The 11,851-nt window shown below is 43.0% G+C and overlaps 2 long non-coding RNA genes across 3 annotated transcripts; both read left to right on the top strand.

Annotated features, from left to right (window-relative positions):
* Nucleotides 1-1,630: 1,630 nt before the first annotated feature.
* Nucleotides 1,631-2,982, top strand: LOC126601670 (uncharacterized). Its single transcript, XR_007615782.1, has 4 exons — nucleotides 1,631-2,040; nucleotides 2,124-2,221; nucleotides 2,305-2,402; nucleotides 2,578-2,982. It is a non-coding gene; the product is annotated as an uncharacterized LOC126601670 (long non-coding RNA).
* A 4,275-nt stretch (nucleotides 2,983-7,257) lies between these two features.
* LOC126601669 (uncharacterized) lies at nucleotides 7,258-8,516 on the top strand. 2 transcript variants are annotated; one of them, XR_007615781.1, is made up of 4 exons: nucleotides 7,258-7,477; nucleotides 7,562-7,709; nucleotides 7,834-8,392; nucleotides 8,477-8,516. It is a non-coding gene; the product is annotated as an uncharacterized LOC126601669 (long non-coding RNA). The 2 variants fall into 2 exon arrangements; XR_007615780.1 differs by lacking the exon at nucleotides 8,477-8,516 and having other exon boundaries at nucleotides 7,562-7,659; nucleotides 7,834-8,238.
* Nucleotides 8,517-11,851: the final 3,335 nt, after the last annotated feature.

The following is an 11,851-nucleotide window of genomic DNA, read 5'->3' as shown; positions in this document are numbered from 1 at the left end:
CAAGCAGTGGTGCTGTTCCTTTACCCTTATGGGTAATAGTAGGGTAGCTGGAACTTCGAAATTCTCGTGCCTAAACTTTGTCAGAGATCTTTGACAAAGTTATATGTGGTACCCGAGGAGTTGATGGTGCATATGGAGAGCGGTGATTGAACAGTAAGATTCACGTGCTTTCTACTTCACCAGAAATCTTCGACAGATTGCCCGTAATTTCCGCAAAGCTGAGTGTGCATGTGACAGGTGCTGAAGAGGCTGAAAAAGCAGGTGCTTCTTCGATTTCTGAGATCGGCCCTCGTGGTCTCTGAGCAGCCCAGCTTTTGAGAAAGCAAACGCCTCTTCGATTTCTGAAGCTCCGTCGAGTGCAGATTTTTATAGAGGCTGGCATTAAGTTCCACAGCACACTTGAATCTCTACCAGTAGAAGCTCATTTCTTGCACTTCTAAGATCTTGATTTGTCTGACCTCTTCCTTCTTCAACACATTTGAAAATGTCTGGACCCTCCGACCGTCGTTTTGACTTGAACCTTGGAGAAGAGACAGCCACGCCTTCTCCAGACAACATATGGCGCCCATCCTTCATATCCCCTACTGGTCCTCTTACCGTTGGGGATTCTGTGATGAAGAATGATATGACCGCTGCAGTGGTGGCCAGGAACCTTTTCACTCCCAAAGATAACAGACTACTTTCCAAACGGTCTGATGAGTTGGCTGTTAAGGACTCTCTGGTTCTTAGTGTTCAGTGTGCAGGTTCTGTGTCTAATATGGCCCAACGCCTATTTGCTAGAACCCGCCAAGTTGAATCATTGGCTGCTGAAGTGATGAGTCTCAAACAGGAGATTAGAGGGCTCAAGCATGAGAATAAGCAGTTGCACCGGCTCGCCCATGACTATGCTACAAACATGAAGAGGAAGCTTGACCAGATGAAGGAATCTGATGGTAAGGTTTTACTTGATCATCAGCGGTTTGTGGGTTTGTTCCAAAGGCATTTATTGCCTTCGTCCTCTGGGGCTGTACCTGGTAATGAAGCTTCAAATGATGAACCTCCAATGCCTCCTCCTTCTGGGGTTTTGTCAAGTACTGAGGCTCCGGATAACCACCATCCGGTGCTTTCTCTTTCTGGGGCTCTACCGACTGCTGAGACTTCCCCTAAGCAACCTTTGTGAAGGCTCCCTTTTGTTTGTTTATTTTGACTCATGTATATGTACATATTTGTGGCTTATCGAAAATATTAATAAATAAGCTTTGCTTCATTTCAACATATTGTGTTAAATACACCAAAGCCTTCTTCATAAAGTTCTTTGAATTTTTGCTTTTGTTGAAACCTGTATTGTTGAAGCTTTGTGAGTGAAGCATGTAGTTTGAGGTAGTGTTCCCTTAATTTCCCGAGTGAGGAAAACTTCTCGGTTGGAGACTTGAAAAATCCAAGTCACTGAGTGGTTATGAGACTGCCGAGTGTCAAGGTGCAGTAGCATATGATGGGAGTCCCCCAAGTCTTCAGGCGAAGAGAGTTGCCGAATGAGGTGTCTCGCGTGTTACTAATTTGTCAAAGTAACGAATCCTTGTTTCGATGTCACACATTCGTATATGCTTTATCTAAAAATATTTCCAACTTTTGTGTGTTTGATGCTGCATGCTATTGACTAGACAAGATCAAGTGCAATTAGTAGCTTTTCTCTCTTTTTCATCTTTTCTTTGGTGGAATTGCTTTTCGTTTCCACTAATCAGCCTGAGTGGATGCAAGATAACACCTTTCTCTATAGCTCAGATTGCAAAGTCGTCTTCATGAAAGTTTTTTATTATCTTGTGAACTACAACATATCCAAATTTGAGATCCATCGGAGTAGTACAACTTCAGAAATTCAAGTATGATGAGTAACTGTTCATCAATGTTCTGTTAATCCGTCAGACTTGTTGTGAGCTTCGAAACTCCATTTTCTCTTGTTCACATCAACATACGTTCTTCATCGAAGTTGTTCCTTAACTTGTGAACTACAACATATCCAAATTTGAGGTCCCTCGGAGCAGTATAACTCCAGAAATCCAGGTATGATGAGTGACTGTTTATCATTTGTCTGTCAACCCGTCAGATTTGTTGTGAGCTTTGAAACTCTATTTTATCTTGCTCAGATCAGCATGCTTTCTTCATTGAAGTTGTTCCTCAGCTTGTGAACTACAACATATCCAAATTTGAGATCCCTCGGAGCAGTATAACTCCAGAAATCCAGGTATGATGAATGACTGGTTATTATTTTTCTGTCAACCCGTCAGATTTGTTGTGAGCTTCGAAACTCCATTTTCTCTTGTTCAGATCGGTATGCTTTCTTCATTGAAGTTGTTTCTCAGCTCGTGAATTACAACATATCCAAATTTGAGATCCCTCGGAGCAGTATAACTCCAGAAATCCAGGTATGATGAATGACTGGTTATTATTTTTCTGTCAACCCGTCAGAGTTGTTGTGAGCTTCGAAACTCCATTTTCTATTGTTCAGATCGGCATGCTTTCTTCATTGAAGTTGTTCCTCATCAACTCTTTCATAACATATCAAAAATTCAGGATGAACTAACGGTGAAATATTTCCAGATCTTCGAAACATCACAACAGCTTCGAAATCTGCAAGAAGCCGACTATCATGTTTGGAGCTTCAACACTTTAATTTCCGTCGCTCAAACAGAAATGGTTCCTTCTTGAAAGTTGTGCATATGCTCAAGAACTATAGGGTGTCCAAAATTCAGCTCCATTGGAGAAGAGCAGAGGTTGCAGAAATTTGATAGATGAAAGGAGGCGGAAGAGGGAGAGAGAGAAAAAGTCTCTTGGGTTGGATTTCTATTTTGGGGCAGATTCCAATTTTTGTAGCACCTTCATTATTGATGAATTGCTTGTACTTTTGTCCATTATGAAACTGGGGACTTTGGCTTGTTGTTGGATCTATTATAATATGTTTGGGAACATATATAAGTGAATAAATAAGAAGGAAAATTTTGGGCCCTTGTGGGTGTAAAACAAAAAATGTTTATGTTTACCCAAGTGTTTTTGTACAAGTTCAAGGGCATCTTGGGTTTTGTGAACAAAATTTGTTTATTTGGAGCAAGGTTTTGTGTTGAAGCTTTGTAGGTGAAGCTTTGGTGTTGAAGCTTTGTAGGTGAAGCTTTGTAGATGAAGCTTTCTAGGTGAAGCTTTGATGGTGAAGCTTTGTAGATGAAGCTTTCTGGGTGAAGCTTTCGAGGTGAAGCTTTGATGGTGAAGCTTTGTAGAGGAAGCTTTCTGGGTGAAGCTTTGATGGTGAAGCTTTGTAGATGAAGCTTTCTGGGTGAAGCTTTGATGGTGAAGCTTTCTGGGTGAAGCTACGTAGGTGAAGCTTTGTAGATGAAACTTTCTGGGTGAAACTTTTTGGATGAAGCTTTTTTTTTTTTTGGGTGAAGCTGTTTTAAGTGAAGTTTTTTGGCTGTGTATGAATAGATCTATTGTTTGGATATAAGCCATTGTTTGGTTGTTCCTTTCTTTGTATAGTCTTGTCGACACATACTTAGATTTTGTTTCGTGTTGGATATATCTGCTTTGAGGTTTCAACACCTGAGTGTTCCATTGCTAGGAATGTAAAAGAGTGAGGGCCAAGTTGGCTAAATTACCTCTTTAGTGAATTCATTGCCAAATGGCCTTCATTACATAGGATGCCAAACGGCTATAGCTCAACACTTGTACATCGTGAGTCTATTTGTAGTAGTACTTCAAGTGATCAGCGTTCCATGGATGGCCAAGGGTCTTGCCATCGGAGCTTCTAAGTGTGTAAGAGCCAGGGCGACTGATGCCAATGACTTCATACGGTCCATCCTAGTTTGGACTAAGTGTGCCTTCACTCGGGACTCTGTCGCAGAGTAATCTTTTCTTTAAGACCCAGTCTCCTATTTTGAAAGAGCGAGGCTTGACCCTAGAGTCATAATAGTTGGAGATGCGCTGCTTGTAGGCGACATTCCTCAAGTGAGCTTGGTTTCTGTGTTCCTCGACTAAATCCAAGTTGAGGGTGAGTTGTTTGTCATTTTCACTTTGAATGTAGTTCTGGACTCGGAATGTTGCTTGCTCGAGCTCAACAGGGACAACCGCCTCTGTGCCAAAGGCAAGTGAGAATGGAGTTTCTCCTGTTGAAGTCCGATATAAAGTGCGATATGACCAAAGAACTTGGGGTACAAATTCTGGCCAACAGCCTTTAGCTTTGTCCAAGCTGGTTTTCAAAGTGCGCTTGATTATTTTGTTGATGGCCTCAACTTGTCCATTAGACTGGGGATGAGTTGGAGAGGCAAAGCATAAGTTGATGTTGAACTTAGAGCAGAACAACCTGAACTTCTTGTTGTTGAACTGTGCTGGAGGGTTTTCTGGTGCCCTTCAGAGTATAAGGCCGACTCAAAAATTTGAGGGTCAAAACAAGTCCATCAAATCTAGAGTACGTTCGACCTTGATGATATGGGATACTTTTGCTGTTGACGGAATAATGAATGTGGTATGGAAAGGTGTCGTGCTGTAGTGATCTGTTTCAGCTCACCGTTGAACCTTCTGCTTCAATCTTTTGCATGGCAGAAGTGGTGTGCAACATTTGCATTTAAATGGTCCTTCAGAACATTCCTTCATAGTGACTCATCCACGCTTGGCAGCTTCAGTGTAAAGAGCCAATATCTGATCAACTGTCATGAGGTATTTGCCGGTGGAATTCGTGACCTTGACAGCAGTTGAGGATGAGTACTCGAGAGCAATGCTAAGTAAGCAACCAGGCAAAGGCTCCAGGCAGTCAGTTCCAAATTGGAGGTTTGATTTCAGGTTCCGACTGACTGCTCTCTTTCTCCTTGTCCTGCAGGTGTGGACAAGGACAAAGACAAAGACAGGGAGAAAGCATGATATGGGATACTCTTGCTTTCGACCCTGATGATATGAGATACTCTTGTTCTTGGTGTGGCTTATTTGCTGAGGTATTATCGGGGGGAAATAAAGCTGAGTATTTCGAGAGGTTATGTTGAGGGTGCCTTTTCGAATGCGAGAAAGGGTTGAGCATTTTTGCCGGTTTTCCTGTTCGTTGAGGAGGGAGGTCAATGTATATAGGGATTTCCCAATAACAAGTAGTAATGCTATTCCTTTACCCTTCTTGGTCACAGCAATGTAGTGGGAGCTGCCAGCTTCACGTGTTTTAATTTTGTCAGAGCACTTTGAAAAAGTGGTATGTGGTATCTGGAAAGATGATGTTACGTGTGAAGATTACAGACAAGCTTTATCTAAGGAAATCTGGCTCTCGAAGTTCTGAGAGTTGTGCCTCTTCGGTTTTCGAACAAGCAATCCCGTCGAGGATCTGACTCTCGAGATTCGGAAAGCGGTGCTACTCTGGTTTTTGAGAAAGTAATTATGTTGGGAGTCTTTTCTCGAATGTGAGTAAAGGTTGGACGTTCTTGCCAACCTGTCTTGCCGCAAAACACGGAGGTCGACACACATAGGGACTTTCCAGTTGTCAAGCAGTGGTGCTGTTCCTTTACCCTTATGGGTAATAGTAGGGTAGCTGGAACTTCGAAATTCTCGTGCCTAAACTTTGTCAGAGATCTTTGACAAAGTTATATGTGGTACCCGAGGAGTTGATGGTGCATATGGAGAGCGGTGATTGAACAGTAAGATTCACGTGCTTTCTACTTCACCAGAAATCTTCGACAGATTGCCCGTAATTTCCGCAAAGCTGAGTGTGCATGTGACAGGTGCTGACGAGGCTGAAAAAGCAGGTGCTTCTTCGATTTCTGAGATCGGCCCTCGTGGTCTCTGAGCAGCCCAGCTTTTGAGAAAGCAAACGCCTCTTCGATTTCTGAAGCTCCGTCGAGTGCAGATTTTTATAGAGGCTGGCATTAAGTTCCACAGCACACTTGAATCTCTACCAGTAGAAGCTCATTTCTTGCACTTCTAAGATCTTGATTTGTCTGACCTCTTCCCTCTTCAACACATTTGAAAATGTCTGGACCCTCCGACTGTCGTTTTGACTTGAACCTTGGAGAAGAGACAGCCACGCCTTCTCCCGACAACATATGGCGCCCATCCTTCATATCCCCTACTGGTCCTCTTACCGTTGGGGATTCTGTGATGAAGAATGATATGACCGCTGCAGTGGTGGCCAGGAACCTTCTCACTCCTAAAGATAACAGACTACTTTCCAAACGGTCTGATGAGTTGGCTGTTAAGGACTCTCTGGCTCTTAGTGTTCAGTGTGCAGGTTCTGTGTCTAATATGGCCCAACGCCTATTTGCTAGAACCCGCCAAGTTGAATCATTGGCTGCTGAAGTGATGAGTCTCAAACAGGAGATTAGAGGGCTCAAGCATGAGAATAAGCAGTTGCACCGGCTCGCCCATGACTATGCTACAAACATGAAGAGGAAGCTTGACCAGATGAAGGAATCTGATGGTAAGGTTTTACTTGATCATCAGCGGTTTGTGGGTTTGTTCCAAAGGCATTTATTGCCTTCGTCCTCTGGGGCTGTACCTGGTAATGAAGCTTCAAATGATGAACCTCCAATGCCTCCTCCTTCTGGGGTTTTGTCAAGTACTGAGGCTCCGGATAACCACCCTCCGGTGCTTTCTCTTTCTGGGGCTCTACCGACTGCTGAGACTTCCCCTAAGCAACCTTTGTGAAGGCTCCCTTTTGTTTGTTTATTTTGACTCATGTATATGTACATATTTGTGGCTTATCGAAAATATTAATAAATAAGCTTTGCTTCATTTCAACATATTGTGTTAAATACACCAAAGCCTTCTTCATAAAGTTCTTTGAATTTTTGCTTTTGTTGAAACCTGTATTGTTGAAGCTTTGTGAGTGAAGCATGTAGTTTGAGGTAGTGTTCCCTTAATTTCCCGAGTGAGGAAAACTTCTCGGTTGGAGACTTGAAAAATCCAAGTCACTGAGTGGTTGTGAGACTGCCGAGTATCAAGGTGCAGTAGCATATGGTGGGAGTCCCCCAAGTCTTCAGGCGAAGAGAGTTGCCGAATGAGGTGTCTAGCTAGTAGTCAATGTCATGAGTAGGAAAACTTCACTTGTTTCTTTTCGAAGTGGTAACCCAGGGCTCTTTCTTCATATACTGTTTTTTGTTATGAAGATGTGTTAGGCCCAAAGAAGTGGAGGCCTAGGCCATTTTTTTTTTTTTTTTTTTTTTTTTTTTTGTAATGTTTGTACAGATATCTATAATGTGGCCTTTGTCATGATTTTGGAGGATGGGTGTATTCGAATCCAATGAGGGGTAGGGTATGACTCATTATCATGTGCCATGATTTTGTCTTCCTTTAGCTTTTCTTTTGCTTTGCTTTACCATTTTTGCTTTCCTTTAGTCTTCCTTTAGCTTTTCTTCAATATAACACCATTTTCTGTGGCTCAGATCGCAAAACCATCTTCATGAAAGTTGTTCCTTAGCTCGTGAACTACAACATATCCGAATTGGAGATCCATCGGAGCAGTACAACTCCAGAAATTCAGGTATGATGAGTGATTGTTCGTCATTTGTATATCAACGCGTCAGACTTGTTGTGAGCTTCAAAAACTCCATTTTCTCTTGCTCAGATCAACATACTTTCTTCATCGAAGTTGTTCCTTAACTAGTGAACTACAACATATCCAAATTTGAGGTCCCTCGGAGCAGTATAACTCCAGAAATCCAAGTATGATGAGTGACTGGTTATTATTTTTCTGTCAACCCGTCAGATTTGTTGTGAGCTTCGAAACTCCATTTTCTATTTTCAGATCAGCATGCTTTCTTCATTGAAGTTGTTCCTCATCGTCTCTTTCATAACATATCAAAAATTCAGAATGAACTAATGGTTAAATACTTCCAGATCTTCGAAACATCACAGCAGCTTCGAAATCTGCAAGAATCCGAATGTCATGTTTGGAGCTTCAACACTTTAATTTCCGTCGCTCAAACAGAAATGGTTCCTTCTTGAAAGTTGTTCATATGCTCAATAACTATAGGGTGTCCAAAATTCAGCTCCATTGGAGAAGAGCAGAGGTTGCAGAAATTTGATAGATGAAAGGAGGCGGAAGAGGGAGAGAGAGAAAAAGTCTCTTGGGTTGGATTTCTATTTTGGGGCAGATTCCAATTTTTGTAGCACCTTCATTATTGATGAATTGCTTGTACTTTTGTCCATTATGAAACTTGGGACTTTGGCTTGTTGTTGGATCTATTATAATATGTTTGGGAACATATATAAGTGAATAAATAAGAAGGAAAATTTTGGGCCCTTGTTGGTGTAAAACAAAAAATGTTTATGTTTACCCAAGTGTTTTTGTACAAGTTCAAGGGCATCTTGGGTTTTGTGAACAAAATTTGTTTATTTGGAGCAAGGTTTTGTGTTGAAGCTTTGTAGGTGAAGCTTTGGTGTTGAAGCTTTGTAGGTGAAGCTTTGTAGATGAAGCTTTCTAGGTGAAGCTTTGATGGTGAAGCTTTGTAGATGAAGCTTTGTAGATGAAGCTTTCTAGGTGAAGCTTTGATGGTGAAGCTTTGTAGATGAAGCTTTGATGGTGAAGCTTTGTAGATGAAGCTTTCTGGGTGAAGCTTTGATGGTGAAGCTTTGTAGATGAAGCTTTCTGGGTGAAGCTTTGATGGTGAAGCTTTGTAGATGAAGCTTTCTGGGTGAAGCTTTGTAGATGAAGCTTTCTAGGTGAAGCTTTGATGGTGAAGCTTTCTGGGTGAAGCTACGTAGGTGAAGCTTTGTAGATGAAACTTTCTGGGTGAAACTTTTTGGATGAAGCTTTTTTTTTTTTGGGTGAAGCTGTTTTAAGTGAAGTTTTTTGGCTGTGTATGAATAGATCTATTGTTTGGATATAAGCCATTGTTTGGTTGTTCCTTTCTTTGTATAGTCTTGTCGACACATACTTAGATTTTGTTTCGTGTTGGATATATCTGCTTTGAGGTTTCAACACTTGAGTGTTCCATTGCTAGGAATGTAAAAGAGTGAGGGCCAAGTTGGCTAAATTACCTCTTTAGTGAATTCATTGCCAAATGGCCTTCATTACATAGGATGCCGAACAGCTATAGCTCAACACTTGTACATCGTGAGTCTATTTGTAGTAGTACTTCAAGTGATCAGCGTTCCATGGATGGCCAAGGGTCTTGCCATCGGAGCTTCTAAGTGTGTAAGAGCCAGGGCGACTGATGCCAATGACTTCATACGGTCCATCCCAGTTTGGACTAAGTGTGCCTTCACTCGGGACTCTGTCGCAGAGTAATCTTTTCTTTAAGACCCAGTCTCCTATTTTGAAAGAGCGAGGCTTGACCCTAGAGTCATAATAGTTGGAGATGCGCTGCTTGTAGGCGACATTCCTCAAGTGAGCTTGGTTTCTGTGTTCCTCGACTAAATCCAAGTTGAGGGTGAGTTGTTTGTCATTTTCACTTTGAATGTAGTTCTGGACTCGGAATGTTGCTTGCTCGAGCTCAACAGGGACAACCGCCTCTGTGCCAAAGGCAAGTGAGAATGGAGTTTCTCCTGTTGAAGTCCGATATGAAGTGCGATATGACCAAAGAACTTGGGGTACAAATTCTGGCCAACAGCCTTTAGCTTTGTCCAAGCTGGTTTTCAAAGTGCGCTTGATTATTTTGTTGATGGCCTCAACTTGTCCATTAGACTGGGGATGAGCTGGAGAGGCAAAGCATAAGTTGATGTTGAACTTAGAGCAGAACAACCTGAACTTCTTGTTGTCGAACTGTCGCCCATTGTCAGTGACTATCGAATTGGGAATGTCGAATCTACAAAGGATGTTCTTCCACACGAAGTCTTCTATCTTTGCCTCAGTAATGGTTGCCAAGGGTTCTACTTCGGCCCACTTTGTGAAGTAGTCCACTGCAACGACTGCGTAACAGACTTTGCCCTTCCCTGCCGGCATTGGGCCGATCAAATCAAGTCCCCACTGGGCGAAGGGCCAAGGGCTGATCATAGGAGTAAGAGGCTCTGGAGGGGAATGAGGAATAGCCGCATATCGTTGACATTTGTCACATGAGCGGGATACTTTGATGGCATCCTGGTGGAGTGTTGGCCAGTAATATCCTTGGCGAAAAGTCTTGTGTGCTAGGGACCGAGATCCAGCATGATCTCCACAGACTCCCTCATGTATTTCCCGAAGGACGATTTCCGCCTCGGCAGGCGTAAGACACCTTAAGTATGGCAGGCTAAAACCTCACTTATAGAGTTGATCATTGATGATCAGGTAGCGGGTAGACTTGTATCGAATTTGCTTAGCCTGGACTTTATCATTTGGGAGGGTGCCATGAGCAAGGAAATTATAGATCGGGGTGATCCAACTATCCCCCTGTTGTAAGTTGCATACTTCTGCGGCCATGGTGCTTGGTGTTGCCAACAGTTCGACATGAATTTTTCTTCCAATCTTGTCTTCCACAGCCGAGGCGAGGCGAGCCAAGGCGTCTGCATGACTGTTTGCCGCTCGAGGAACTTGGGTGATCTGGTAGTGGAAGTGCTTGAGCAAAAGTTGTGTTTGCGCAAGATATGCTGCCATGGAGCTGTCCTTAGCATCAAAGTTGTTGGTAACCTGGTTGACCACCAATTGGGAGTCACTGAAAATATCAATTTGTTTAACCCCGAGGTGTTTGGCCAAACGTAATCCTGCTAGAAGGGCTTCATACTCGGCCTCATTATTTGATGCCTTGAATTTGAAACGAAGAGCATACTCCATTGCTACTTTGTCGGGTGTAGTCAAGACTAGTCCCGCTCCACAGCCCTGTTGGTTGGATGAGCCATCAACATACAGACTCCATGCTGGGGTTGTTGGTTCTATCTTCTGAGCTTCCAGGGGTAATGAAGCCACTGCTTCAGGTGTAAAAGCAATGTCAACCGGATATGTGAAGTCGGCAATGAAGTCTGCCACTGCTTGGCCCTTCTCAGCTGGCTTTGGTTGGTAGGAGATGTCAAACTCACCCAACGCTATTGCCCATTTGATCATTCGCCCTGAAGTGTCAGGACTTTGGAGTATCTGTCGAAAAGGATAATTGGTAAGCACGATGATGGAGTGCGCTTGGAAGTAAGGGCGGAGTTTTCGAGCAGACATGACCAATGCCAGAGCCAATTTCTCAATGTTAGAGTACCGTGTCTCCGCATCTTGTAAGGCTTTGCTAGCGTAGTAGACAGGTCGCTCAATATTCCCATCCTTTCGAATGAGAACGGAACTTACGGCTGAAGCTGATACCGATAGGTAGATAATGAGAATGTCTCCTACCTCGGGCTTGGAGAGTAGAGGGGCTTTACTCATGTACTCCTTGAGGTTTTTGAATGCCTCGGCACATTCATCAGTCCATGTAATGTACTTCCTACTTCCCTTAAGTGCTTTAAAAAAGGGAGCACATTTGTTTGTGGCCTTAGAAATGAACCTGGTTAAGGCTGCCACCTTGCCAGTAAGGCTCTGGATGTCCTTTGAAGTTACCGGTTCTTTCATGTCGAGGATTGCTTTGATCTTCTCGGGATTAGCTTCAATGCCTCGTTGGCTAATCATGAAACCTAAGAATTTGCCAGAGCCTACGCCGAAGGCACATTTGTTGGGGTTTAACCTCATTCGATACCTCTTCAAAATAGTGAAAGTTTCAGATAGGTTGGTGATGTGTTGGTCAGCATGTTTGCTCTTGACTAACATATCATCAACGTAAACTTCCATGCTCTTCCCAATCTGCTCGGCGAACATTGAGTTGACTAGTCTCTGATAAGTCGCTCCTGCATTCTTTAGGCCGAAAGGCATGACTTTATAGCAGTATAGTCCTCTGTCGGTAGTGAAGGCTGTGTGTTCTTGATCCGAAGGGTTCATGAGGATTTGGTTGTATCCTGAGTAAGCATCCATGAAGCTCAGGAGTTC

Source organism: Malus sylvestris, chromosome 15 (assembly GCF_916048215.2).
Source record: "Malus sylvestris chromosome 15, drMalSylv7.2, whole genome shotgun sequence".
Taxonomy (NCBI): Eukaryota; Viridiplantae; Streptophyta; class Magnoliopsida; order Rosales; family Rosaceae; genus Malus; species Malus sylvestris.
This window is presented reverse-complemented; position numbering and strand designations above follow the sequence as displayed.